At 53.0% G+C, this 13,109-nt stretch overlaps 1 long non-coding RNA gene across 2 annotated transcripts; it reads right to left on the reverse strand.

Annotated features, from left to right (window-relative positions):
* Window positions 1–1,425: 1,425 nt before the first annotated feature.
* Window positions 1,426–11,303, reverse strand: LOC140644075 (uncharacterized). 2 transcript variants are annotated; one of them, XR_012039739.1, is made up of 2 exons: window positions 5,924–11,303; window positions 1,426–2,408 (listed from the first exon to the last, which is right to left on the reverse strand). It is a non-coding gene; the product is annotated as an uncharacterized lncRNA (long non-coding RNA). The 2 variants fall into 2 exon arrangements; XR_012039738.1 differs by having other exon boundaries at window positions 1,426–3,985.
* Window positions 11,304–13,109: the final 1,806 nt, after the last annotated feature.

A 13,109-nucleotide genomic window follows, 5' to 3' on the forward strand; every position in this document is an offset into this window, starting at 1 on the left:
GGGCTTCTGGGGACGCATGGAGGGCCAGCTTGCCGCTGTCACGACGGGGCTTGGGGGCGGCCCGAGGCTACGGGACAGGCTTCAGGGGAGGGGCTGGAGCTGGGGGGGGGCGAGTGGAGCCGGGGCAGGCTCGGGGGGCGCCCGGCGTCTGCGCCTGGGGGGGCGTCCGCCTCCTTCCTCCCCTCCCTTCTATCAGCGCTCGGTAACTCCCTGGGGCTGCCCTGACCCGGCTCGCCTCCAGCGGACCGGGAGCCTGCCGCAGCGGGCGGTTTGAAGCTTCCCGTCCCGCCACCCCTGAGCAGCCAGCGGGCCGGAGACAGCCCCGCACTCGCCGAAGGGGCGGGCTTGCTCGCCTCACCGGTGGCCTCGGCCCTCACCCGCCGCCGCCGGGACCCGTGCCCGGCACGCCGCCGTGCTGCTCCCGGGCACCGCGCATGCGCCGGCCGCCGAGGGCGCGTCGGAGGGGCCAGAGCCGGCGCCGAAGGCCGGGCGGCAGCACGGCGCGGCGGGCACCAGCAGCGAGCGCCCGGCGGGCGGCGCCGGCCCAGCGGCGGCACCGGCGCTGCAGTTCCGCGCTCTGCACGCGGGGCGGCGGCGGCGGCGTTCCTTTCCCGGGAGGCAGCAGCGAGCGCGGCGGCACCACCCCGCAGGCACCGCGGCGCCGTTACCGGCGGAGGGCAGCGTGGAGGACGGGGGCGCCACCGCGCATGCGCGGCTCCCGAGCCGCAGTACCGCACCTCGGCCGCCGGGCGGCAGCCGCGCGCGTGGGGACAGGAACTGCTGCTGGGCACCGGGCTGCCCGCCCGCCCCGCCCCGCCCCGCCGGCGATCCTCGCTGCCTCTGCCGGAACGCGGCCCAGGGGCTGCAGCGGCTCGGCCCTTTGCGTCCCACTGCCTGAAAAGTCCGGTGGCTGCTTCTGCCCGTGCCCCCCACCCCGTTCCCTGGGGAGGAGAAGCAGCACGGGGAGCCTGGGGAACAGGGCTTTTTCCCCCGGAGGAAGCCCCAGGGACTGCTGTATCGGTCTGCATGTGGTACCAGGGTCGCGGGAGTGACGGCAGCCAGCCAACAGATGCTGGAGAGAGATTGAAAAAAAATAAGGCAACACGGATGGCACCCCGAAGGCAGGCGAGACGAGACCGAAAGCTGCTTTGGGCGAGGGGGCAGCTATGCAGGAAACAGCGCGTCCCAGCAGGCCAGCTGCAAGTGGCTGATCTGCATATCGGTGATACGCTGGTGATCCTTGGGCTTTGTTGTGTTGTTTGCCCCTTTCCTCACGTCTGTGCTGTCAGTAATCTGCTCTCCTCATCCTGCATACACACAAGGCTTCCTGTGCAGGGCTTGTCACTTAGATAAGAGGCGCTGCACAATGTTACTTGCCGCCCTGCCCTCCAGCGTGTAAAGCAATTAGACATGAAGCAGGAAAGGTGAAGAGGCATGTTGGTATATTAGGTGTCCTCAGCAGATGACCACAGCGTAGTTCCGCACTCCTTGCCGCTCATGCTAGCAAGCGTGGCAGTTGCACTTTGCTGGCTGCAAACCACAGTACTTGGTAGGCTGGATGGGCTGTTCTGCCACTGTCGGGTGAGCAGCTCAGTTCCTTTGGCTGTCCAATTTGCCATCTTAAAACAATAACTTCAACACTCGGTTTCTTTAATTCAGACCCCTCTCAATGGCCTACAAGCCATTTTCAGCTAGCAACACAGCTGAAATACAGTGCTGGTAGAAATCCAGCTGTCATCTTGCTTTGATGTCAAAAGGCTTTTGTAACTTGAACCCCTGATTGTTTTGGCATCAAGACCGCAAGGCAAGAAATACACCTCTACTTGAACAAGCAAGACACCTGCCAAATACCTGTGCACAGCGATACGTGGCTGCCTGTGACCAACACCTTTTTCTGCTAAAACCAGAGCACGGTTCCCTTGTGAAGAGCCATCAGCAGTGCAGAATGTACCCCAGCTTCCCCTGCACCAGGACCCCAGGAACAGCATCTGCACACACTGGAGTGTGCAGCAGCCTGTTGTCGTCCCAGCTCCTTGCCCTTGGGAAAGCAGCTGCCTGTAGCAGCAGCAGAACCGCTGCTGCCCAAAGAAGAAAGGCATGACTTGATGTAAAGCTCTCCTGCATCCCGTGCAGAGTGGATAACCTCAGCAGCCTATACACAGGGTCAAGCTAACAACCTGAGACGAGTCACAGGGTGTAGCAGTTTCTGCACCACCCATACTTTCCAGCCTAGCTGGACAGAGTAAGAGGCAAGAGAAAGGGGCCTGTTGGCTGCCTTGAGAGGCAGACTTGCTGTCGATTGTGCCATGGCTGTTTCGTTCTTTGTCTTTGGCAGAGTTACTTCACAGAGGTTGGGAGACAGGTATGCTTGCACAGCATGAGTACCGCTGCTTATGGAGCAAAAGGCACTATAAAACAGCAACAGAGAACAAGGATGGCATATCAAGATGGTAGGAATAACATGGAGAGCCTAAAGCATTAGCCAGGCAGGGCTTGCAACTAACCTTGTTGTCATGGTTTAATCCCAGCTGGCAACTAAGCACCACATAACCGCTCACTCACTCCCTCTCCCGGTGGGATGGGGGAGAGAATCGGAAGGGTAAAATTGAGAAAACTCGTGGGTTGAGATTGTGCTGGTTTTGGCTGGGGTAGAGTTAATTTTCTTCACAGTCGCTGCTATGGGGCTGTGCTTTGGATTTGTGCTGGAAACAGTGTTGATAACCCAGGGATGTTTTCGTTCCTGCTGAGCAGTGCTTACACAGCGTCAAGGCCTTTTCTCTTCTCACCCCACCCCACCAGTGAGCGGGCTGGGGGTGCACAAGAAGCTGGGAGGGGGCACAGCTGGGACAGCTGACCCCAACTGACCCAAGGGCTATCCCACACCATATAGCATCATGCTCAGCATATAAAGCTGGGGAAGAAGAAGGAAGGGGGGGACATTTGGAGTGATGGCGTTTGTCTTCCCAAGCAACCATTACGCGTGATGGAGCCCTGCTTTCCTGGAGACGGCTGAACACCTGCCTGCCGATGGGAAGGAGTGAAGGAATTCCTTGTTTTGCTTTGCTTGCGTGAGCGGCTTTTGCTTTCCCTGTCTTTATCTCAACCCATGAGTTTTCTCACTTCTACTCTTCCGATTCTCTCCCCAGTTCCACTGTGGGGGAGTGAGCGACTGGCTGGGTGGGGCTTAGTTGCCGGCTGGGGTTAAACTACGACAGTCCTTTTTGGTGCCCAACATTGGGCTCGAAGGGTTTAGGATAACAACAGGTTTGATTGGAATGTGCTAGATTGAATTTATAGCTGTTATTGCTGTTTAGCTATTCATCGCCAGGCTCCTGTGTTTGCCATGGGGCTTGCTTGCCTTACTGTCTAGTGCTCGTTAGTGGCTGCTTTTTGCTTACGCTGCTTGCTGTGCTGCTGATCATCTGACTCTGCTGTGCCTGGGAACATTGTGATAACAGCAATGGCGATGTGCCTGGGCTGGCAGATGGCCATGGTATCGCTGCTGTTTCTGTGCTGCTGCACTGGACAGGCTGGAACTCCAGTGTGAACTCAAGTTGAAGGGACTGTGACGTGGATGAGTCTACACAGGAGCAGGACACCTCGAAGCATCTGTGGCCATGGTTATGTCTGTGCCGCAGCATGTTTCTCTGAAGGGATTGTGGCCCCTGGAGGAGGCCATGCTGGAACAGGTGCACCTCAAAGCAACTGTGGCTGTGGATAAGACTATGCTCCAGCAGGTATACCCCTGGAGAGACTGTGGTTCATAGCTAAGGCTCCACTTGGAGCAGGTACACCCCTAAGGGACTGCAGTCTGTGGATAAGTCCAAGCCAGAGGAGGGGCAAGGGGAAGAGTTCATTGCAATGTTAAACCTGATGGTCTGGTCCAAAGGGAGCAGGGGTGGAGACTGTAATGGAAATACCTTTAAATTGTTGTAACCCGGGATTTAGGTTGCATGTTATAGGAGTTTACTATAGCAGGAACCACCTGAAACAGAGGAGGACAGGTCTTACAAGAAGCAGTACAAATGCAGCAGTGACCTGACCTGAGCTGGCTTTGATGCCAAATAACTCCATGCAACACACCATCTCTCCTGTCCTGAGTGACCACCATAACAGATGGAGCCCAAAGTCGTGGACTAAATGAACTCAGTGGACATTTTGTGGACATTTGTGGACATCTTATGGGCATTAACGGACATTTCACAGGGGTGGTCCATAGACTAAGGGAATGATATCTGTGTATTAGATCAAAGCATCGGAAGGGGGGTGGTGGTTAATGAGGATGTATTGGATAGTGCAGGACCTGAGCATGACATAAATGGTATGGAATAAGGGGTGGAGAACATGCTGGTTTTGGCTGGGGTAGAGTTAATTTTCTTCACAGTCACTGCTATGGGGCTGTGCTTTGGATTTGTGCTGGAAACAGTGTCGATAACCCAGGGATGTTTTCGTTCCTGCTGAGCAGTGCTTACACAGCGTCAAGGCCTTTTCTCTTCTCACCCCACCCCACCAGTGAGCGGGCTGGGGGTGCACAAGAAGCTGGGAGGGGGCACAGCTGGGACAGCTGACCCCAACTGACCCAAGGGCTATCCCACACCATATAGCATCATGCTCAGCATATAAAGCTGGGGAAGAAGAAGGAAGGGGGGGACATTTGGAGTGATGGCGTTTGTTTTCCCAAGCAACCATTACACGTGATGGAGCCCTGCTTTCCTGGAGGTGGCTGCCTGCCCATGGGAAGGAGGAATTAATTCCTTGTTTTGCTTTGCTTTCGTGTGTGGCTTTTGCTTTCCCTATTAAACTGTCTTTATCTCAACCCACGAGTTTTCTCACTTTTACTCTTTCGATTCTCTTCCCCCATCCCACCAGGGGGGAGTGAGCGAGCGGCTGGGTGGGGCTTAGTTGCTAGCTGGGGTTAAACCACGACAGAGATAAAAACAGTTTAATAATTAAAAAGAAACAACAACAAAGTGTAAGGAAAAGAGAAGGAAAAAAAAAGAGAGAAAAATAAAATCCAAGAAAGACAAGTGATACAAATGAAAACAATTGCTCACCACCAACCGACCAACGCTCAGCCAGTCCCTGAGCAGTGATCCCCCCATCAACCTCCCCCCCCAGTTTTATTGGGGTCCCAGCTGTGTGCCCTCCCAGCTTTCTGTGCACCTCGGTGCTGAATAGGGGGAGCTGGAAGGGGGGCAGAGGGGAGAGAGGAGGGAGGGGGGAGTGGGCGCAGGAGATAGGAGGGCAGGGGATGTGGGGGGTGTCACGTGGGAAAAAAAAACTCACATGGGGAAGACTCACACTTGCATGGGGAAAAGACTCGCATGAGGCAAAGACTCGTGTGGGGTACGTTTCAGTAGAAAGGGGGACAGAGAGACACGCGGAGGGGGACAGGGAGACAGGGACAGGACAGGGAGACAGACACAGGGGGGGAACGGACACGGATGGGGGGAGAGATGGGGAGACGGGCAGGGAAACGGGGTGTTGCGAATGAGTGATTTAGATTGCTTAAAAAATCACCGTCAAAGGTATTAGCAAAAGTGGGTTTGATATGATGTTATAAAAGTGCGACTTAACACAGCTCAATGGCAAGGTTCACTCTATTAATTACTGCATGGAAGAAACACACAAAGGAAAATAGGGTTACACTCGAGTTAGAATTATTCACAGAGAGACCAGGGGTACAAAAGGTACGGAGGACAACTCCTGTTGAGTCACAAGGTTCAGAGTAGACCCCCTTGCTTTCTAAACCCCTGATGGAGCTTAGGTGTGGCTAGGTCCAATCTTAGTTTCAGACTTGGACAACGGTTTATGTCTAAGGGATCACATATGCAAAATTTATCAATTCAGCATGGAATCAAAGTTACCAAGACAAAATCAAAGTTACCATACTACAAGGTTATACATGATATCAGTCACTTACCAAAGATCTGCTGTTGGTAAAAGGCCTCTCTGCCTCAAGGAGCAGCCTTGAGAGCTGTCCCAGCTCAAGGGGAAATCACCGCCATGCAGCCACGCTGCCTAGCAGGGAGAGCTCAAAGGTTCCCTTAGGCTGTCATATTTATAGGATAAAGTGGTTGGCTCGTAGTCAAATTACATGCGATAGGAAAGATATGCATGAAGCTCCTTGTACCCACAACTTACTTTGTTCCTCGATAAATGAGTCTTGGAAAAGCCACCCGCTATTCGTGCATGATCGGTGTTCCAAGCTCATATGGACCGATGCTCACTGTGCCACTCGGTGTCTTTGTGGGTTCTCAGAGAACAGATCGGAACCAGAGGAGTTCTTGGCCCAGCCACGGCTCAGGCCTTTACCTCTTTCGGAGCCTGTACCAAACTATTGCTAGTTTGGTTAAGAGGTCGAGTGCATCCATCACACAGGGGGAGAAATGGGGGGAGGAAATGGGGGCAGGGGGAACAGGGTGGGGGAGACAGGGCACATCTTATCGGATGGACCTTCTGGAGCTGCATCACCTCTCAAGACGCTGGAGGGAAGGGACAATCATCCCACCCCACCAAAGCTGTGCAGGGCCAAGACCCCGAGATGGCTGCAGGGAGTGTCCTAGAGCCAGGCTGGGGGCTGTGACCGGGCAGGTCTTTTTCTGGTGGTGGGCAGGTGCCAGGTTTCCTGCACTGGCATTGGTAGGACAGACCCAGCTCAGACATCATACAGACCCTCTCACCCTCTCTGTCCTGCAGCTCCCACCAGATGAGACCCTGGGAAGACAGAGGGCCCAAAGACACAGGAATTTCTTACCTTCAGTGGAAACGTATAAAACCCAAGACTGCCTTTTAGTTAGTGATGAAAAGGAGCAGTGGTACCTGCCAATGTGGTGGGTCTCAGGTCAGGAGATGGAATGCTGCTCTGCCGGGGCGTATCGCATAATGATGCCAGCTCCATCTCTGTAATACCGCACCGAAGATGTGTCCCCCCATCCCATCCCTACCACTGCATGGGCAGCAGTTCCCCCTTGAACACCGTGTACAACAGGACCCAGAGGATTAGCCAGTCTGAAAGAGACCCCGAGAGCAGCAGCTGAAAGGGGCCCTGGAAAGAGGGATGCATTTTGCAGAGGAAGGGAGGAAAAAAAGCCCCCATAGCCCAGCTTGCAGCACCCCAAACCCAACAGCATTGCCGTCGTTAACCCCACAGGAGCTGCATTTGTCCCAGGGCAGGACAAGTAGGTCCACAGCGAAGCCCAGGAGTCTTGGGCAGGGGATAACAGGGCTCATCCCTAGGTCATGTCACTCACCACAGGAGGCAGGGTGACGTGGTTGCTGTGTGTGGAGCCAGGGCTCTGGCATTCATTCTGTGCATTTGTTTTTGCCTGACATTTCTGATCCTGTAGGTGTCCATGTCTGTGGGTGCCAAGAGCTTGCCATTGTACCAAGCCATGGGGTGCTACTGCAGCAAGTGGGAGCCCCAGCACCTAAGGGTCATGCTCTCTCCTGGAAGTATCATGCTCCAGGGCAGGTCCAGGGTCAGCAGGGCTGCCTCTGCAGCCGTGAAGGTCCAGGCAGGAGGGAAGAGCAGGACAGAGCAGAGACGCAGTGCAACAGCATGCATGGTGGGGAGCCCTCAACCCTGAACACATAGGCTGGGATGGGGGAAGAGGGCAGAACCCCAATGCTCACTGGGGTTTCTAGGACATTGGTGGGATTTTGGGGGACTGTCTAATCTTTCAGAGGGACGGCAGAGCTGGTGCCCAGTGCCCAGTGCTGCCTGGCATCTTTTAAGCCAGGCGGCATGTGGAGGGACAGCAGAGTCACACCATGCCCTGCTGCTGCTCGAGGGGGCACCAGGGCCTATTGCCTTGTTCAGCAAGAACTGTCCAGTGCCCCAAGGGCTGTCATCATAAATCTGCAAGCAAAGAGACTCACCAGCAAGGACAAGGGCTGGAGCTGAAAGGACGAAAAGAAGAAGGGATGAGGACTCCTGGGATGTGCCTGCCAGGTCTCCTGCAGTGTCCCTGGCATAGAGAGGAGTGATACTGGCCTTGGACATGAACCGTCCTGTGCAGGGTAGGGTTTGGCAAGGCCTGCTAGGTCCCCGAGACACCCACCACCAACTCCTCACCGCCCCAGAGCATGGCATCCCCATCCTCACCACGCTTATACCCACCAGCCTTGCTGGACCCCAGTTTCCTTCCTCCTCAGCAAATGGGACCACCCCAAGGAGAAAGCTCTGAGCCTACATTGTGACAGGGACAACCACTGCTCCATCCAAATCTCCTCAGCCTGGCAGGATAAACGAAAAACTCCCTTTCCCTGGGCAGAGCAAAACCCCATCCAGACATGCCTCAAAGAGGTACAAGGGGCAAGTGCCCAGCAGAGCTTGTGCTGGAAATGGAGCTTCTGTCCTCCAGCCCCCAAAGCTCACTGGGTCACTGGGGCTCTTTGAGGACACGTTACCTCCTGGCATCCACATGGGCTGTCCATCCCCTGGGAAGACAGCAGGCACCAGACCTCGCCATGCTCCCCACCAGCCCCCTTTGCCACACTCACCCAGGAGGAGCAGAGCTCTGTTCCCTGCCATCCCAGGCTGGGGGTGCAGCACTTGGTGACTTTCCTGCAGAGAGCGACGGTGACGTCCATTACGCACAGAGAAAAAGAGGAAGGAAATGGCTTTCGTTATTGTTGTTGTGATGATGATGAGGCAAAGAAACAAGCCCAGCTAACCAGAAGTTTCTGTGTTGCCATAATGACTGTGCCTGAATGCACTTTTTTTTTTTCCTCACTTCATAGAGGATTCCAGGGCTCGCTCTGTCCCTGGAAACCACAGCCCCATAAAGCCTCTGCTTCATGCAACCCCTCTGAGATCCCTCCTCCACTCCCTTGGGAGACTCTGCTCCTCCTGGGTGGCTGTCGGCATTTGCTGGGTTTTTTCCACCCAGAGAAAAGGGGATTTGACAGATCCTTCCCTCATAAGACTTTTTGCTTTCCCTCCTTCCCCAGCGTCTTGGAGTCCGTCCACAAGCCAGCACCTGCCTATCCCTCAAGCAGCTGGAGTATCGGGCTCCTCTGGAGTCATAACTGTGATTTCTTTGGAGCTTTCTCCCTGCCTTCCCAGGAAAACTTTCCCTATGCTGGAGATCAGGCACCAAAGGGAAAGAAATAGGCTTGTTTCTGCTGCTTGTCCCCAACATGGATCAGGTTGGATGGGTTGTGACAGGCACAGGGCTAGTTATGGGACCCTGTGCACCATGCAACTTCTTGTAGAAACCACATTTCAGCAGAGCTGCCCTGAAACATGTAAGAGTGAAGCACAGACCAAGTCTGCCCCACGGTCTTTGCCTGCATCTGATTTATCATTTGAACATGTCCCATTGGCTTTGGGACAGACAGACTTGAAACACAACCAAAAGCATCAATGTAACCCCTGAACTTGAAGCTCATCTGCACTAAAGAAGCCAAGTCCTTGAATTTATCAACTTTCCAAGAACCAAGGTGTGCTACAGGGAGCTCCTCCACACCTCCAAGAGCCTTGCAGGAGGACACACAGTGCCATCACAGAAGGACAAAAAAAAAAGAAGAAAAGCTTATTCTAATTTTTGACACAGGCTGACTTCCTATGAGGAATTTGTAAGCTTGGATGGAAGGAAAAGATCCAGTATGCGTTCAGGTACTATACTGAGGGGAAATTCTATTACCGTTTTCTCTGTCCTTTTCTGAATTTGATTCTTGGGACATTGATTTTCCTTCTGCTTTTTGGATTCTTATTTTGCTTTCAGCCTGAAGTTCAATTCTTACCTTCTGTTGCAAGAGCTCTGAATGTGGCAACCAAGACTGCCCAACGGATGAAGCCCCAAGGATGAGAGGCCTGCCATGAAAGCGGCTCAAGACGCCCAAGCCCCATTACCTATGAAGCCCCTTATGCAATTACAGAGGTGGTCAGCTGATGGGAAAAACCACGATGGCATGACATGGCGACTCAAAGATCTAAAACAGACACCTTACAGCTACAGAAATGGGTGCTAAAAAACCACAATAGATAAACAAGGACAAGAGCGCATAATTGCCATGACTAATACTAAAGCAAGCCTTGTTGGAGAGTTAAGGGAAAAAAGCAAAACTGGGATAATAGAGAAGGCTTGCACGCCTAGGGACTGCGATAAAGAAAAGACTCCTGGACAGAGACCGTTACAAGCAGGGATAATGTACATACTCTTCTCCAAGAAATTCCAGGGAAGACTGTGCAAGAAATCTGCCATGGACATAAGCGCCTCATTGATGCCTCTAAGTAGCAGTGACCATGACAGCTGGATGGGTGGTGAAGGGACGGACGTGAAAATTAAGTCAGGGAATGTGGTGACTAAAAGGTACAAGGAGCAGAGACCTGAGTTCTGGACAGTATATTTTAATGTACAGCTCACATACCAAATGAGCAATGGATGCTATTCCCTCTGCAGCCTGCTTTGGTCGGCTGATCCTCCTACCTCTCTGGCCCTTGGTGTCTCTGAGCCATAGCTCTGACAAAGTTTCCTGTGCTCACACCTAAGCCATGATATGTCCCTGTTAAAATAGCCTTAAACCACCCTATCCCCTCCATTACCACTTAACTCCAAACAGCCCGTCATCCATTTCGGCTCTATCATCGCCAGAGCTTGTACTTCGGGGCCTCTTGCAGGGATGAGATCCATCTGATAGTCAGCCCCATGCACGGTGACGTAGAGGCTCCGATGGCTGACACTGCATTTCTTGTAACTTCATTGTACCTTAGTATTGGCTGCAGAGTGACTCAAACAGAACAGACCTCATCGACAGCTGAATCCAACTGCAAAACCAACCTGAGGACAACTGATGAACCCACTGCCTCCCTTTCCCAGCCATCCCTCAGTCCTGAAACTTTAGAAACCCCTTCTCTTCTTTTGAACTGTCAGGGAAGGAACCCCACTCCTTCCCAACAGTTCCTGCCCTATATTTGCACCCCTGAACCCCCTGCATCGGCTGCTCCTCAGGAGCTGCTCTTCCAAGCCCTGCCCTGCCTCCTGCAGGTACCTCCTATCCTCTGACATCCCACAGGCTTTGGGCTCTGCTACAGGCCCATATAGTCAGTGAATTTCAGACACCTACAGCCTGGAAGGGCCCTGCTGCAGGCTGCAAACGCTCTAGGGACAACACGGTACTTTATGGGTGATTGGGAAAGGCAACAAGCTGTCCCATGCCCTGAAAAAACACTATGCCCAGTATGCCTGCTGCTTTCTTGAGAAATGCTGAAACTCCGGATACAGAGGCATACAAGATGCTCACCCTAACCCCTGCTAGATAATCTCACCATCAGTCCTATAGAAAAAGATGATGTCAACAACTTTAACAATATCCAACAGAACCAGTGAAAAAAACAAGGTTCCTTCTACAGTGAACTCAGAAACGCCAAAAAAAAACGCAATGCACCTAAAATAAAAAAAAACCAAGAATGCAGAAGATTAAACCACCTTGCAGCTCCTGAACACCCCCTATACCATCACTGATCCAGGAACAAGCTGTGCACAACAAGTGTACTTTCTACTATAGACACTGCTCAACCTTGACTCACCCGGAAGCTCCTACCTCAGATGGACACCTCAGCCTCTCTGCACGTCAGAACGGAGCTGCCCAAACAGCTTGGCCAGCTCAGAGACGCAGTTGCCTGAAGGAAAAGAGCACCCACCCCAGAGCAGCCCAGGAGCAGACCCAGCTCCCTGCAGGGCAGCCGGTGGCTCCTGCCCCCCGGGCCCTGCCAACTGCCTTCGCACAATCCCCCGGGAAAGGGCGGGTAGCAGAGGCAGCGGGGCAGCCGGGGCGAGGCGGCAGGTGTTCTGCTCCGTGCAAAGCGCCGAACAAAGAAACGGACCATTACTGGAAATTGTGAAACCTGCTCTTTTGCTACAACTTTGTCTATCACACCAGCCGTGTGATCGGGTCAGTAGTTAAACTTAATTTGACTGGGACAAACACAAACTTGTATTTAAATAGATTAAAATAGCTTAAAGTCATACTAACCCATGTGGGAAAGTAGTTCATTAAATGCAGTATCAACATTATTAGCAGAAACGATGTGCTTTAGTTTTCTATTGAAGAAACCAAGCACTATGCGGTTACAATTCATTTCTAGCAAGAGCAGACATATTTCCTGACCTCTAGCAGAGCTACATTCTGGATAGGACTGAATGACAAAGCAGAACTAGATCCCACACAAATCCCTTAGCAAACATATCTCGGGTTGCCAAGTGAATTATTTACTGTAAATCACCAACAACTCTGAGTCACCAAGACTCCTCGATAGTCTCTCTACCTCCCTTAACAGAAAGAGACGAGGCCCAAAGGATAGAAAACACCCCAAAAAGCATGGAAATACAAGAAATGCATCTCGTAGGAGGACTACAAAGGCAAGAGAAGGCTCTCGCCTTCTCTGAAAAACCCAAGAGGAGATCTGAGCTGACCAGAGATATCTTCGGGGTACTAGGGACTGAATACAAAAGTACTATAAGCCACAGAAACAAGACGACTGCTCTGGAGCACAAAGATGGCTTCAGAAAAGGTTCTGACAGAACAGGAGACATCATCACAGGGATTAGAGAGGTCCTGAGGAGGCCAGAGAGACCAAGTAAGTCCTGGGGACACAATGAGGAACTCAAAAGGGAATTTAACAAAGTACTGATGCCCTCAGGGGGCCAGGGACCACATGGAGGCATGCCAAATGGATGAGAGGACAAAAAGACTGACCTGGTTAACAGACATGGACTCAGGAGGGGTTCTGAGGAAACAAAGGGGTGAAAAAGTGCCCTCCCAGGCTAAAATAGGGCTCTGGGGATGCCTCAGGAGACCTCAGCAAAGGGAGCAGAGGGGTCTTGAGGGGGGCAGAGAGACCAAAGAAGCCTCAGAGACAACAATGAGGAACTCTGAAGGGGATTTCAACGAAGTACAGATGTGGGCACGGGCTGAACGGAGGTACCCTAAATGGCAAAGAGGGGACTGAACAGAGGAATCCTAGATAGCGTAGAGGACAAAATGCATGTTCTGGGCCTCAAAGAAGGCATTAGGATTGGTTCTGAGGGAGCAAGACGGGTCCAAAGCGCACTACAGAGATAAAAGAGGGCTGTGGTGCCCAAGGAAGGTCTCAGGAGGCA

Source organism: Ciconia boyciana, chromosome 26, assembly GCF_034638445.1.
Source record: "Ciconia boyciana chromosome 26, ASM3463844v1, whole genome shotgun sequence".
Lineage (NCBI taxonomy): Eukaryota > Metazoa > Chordata > Aves > Ciconiiformes > Ciconiidae > Ciconia > Ciconia boyciana.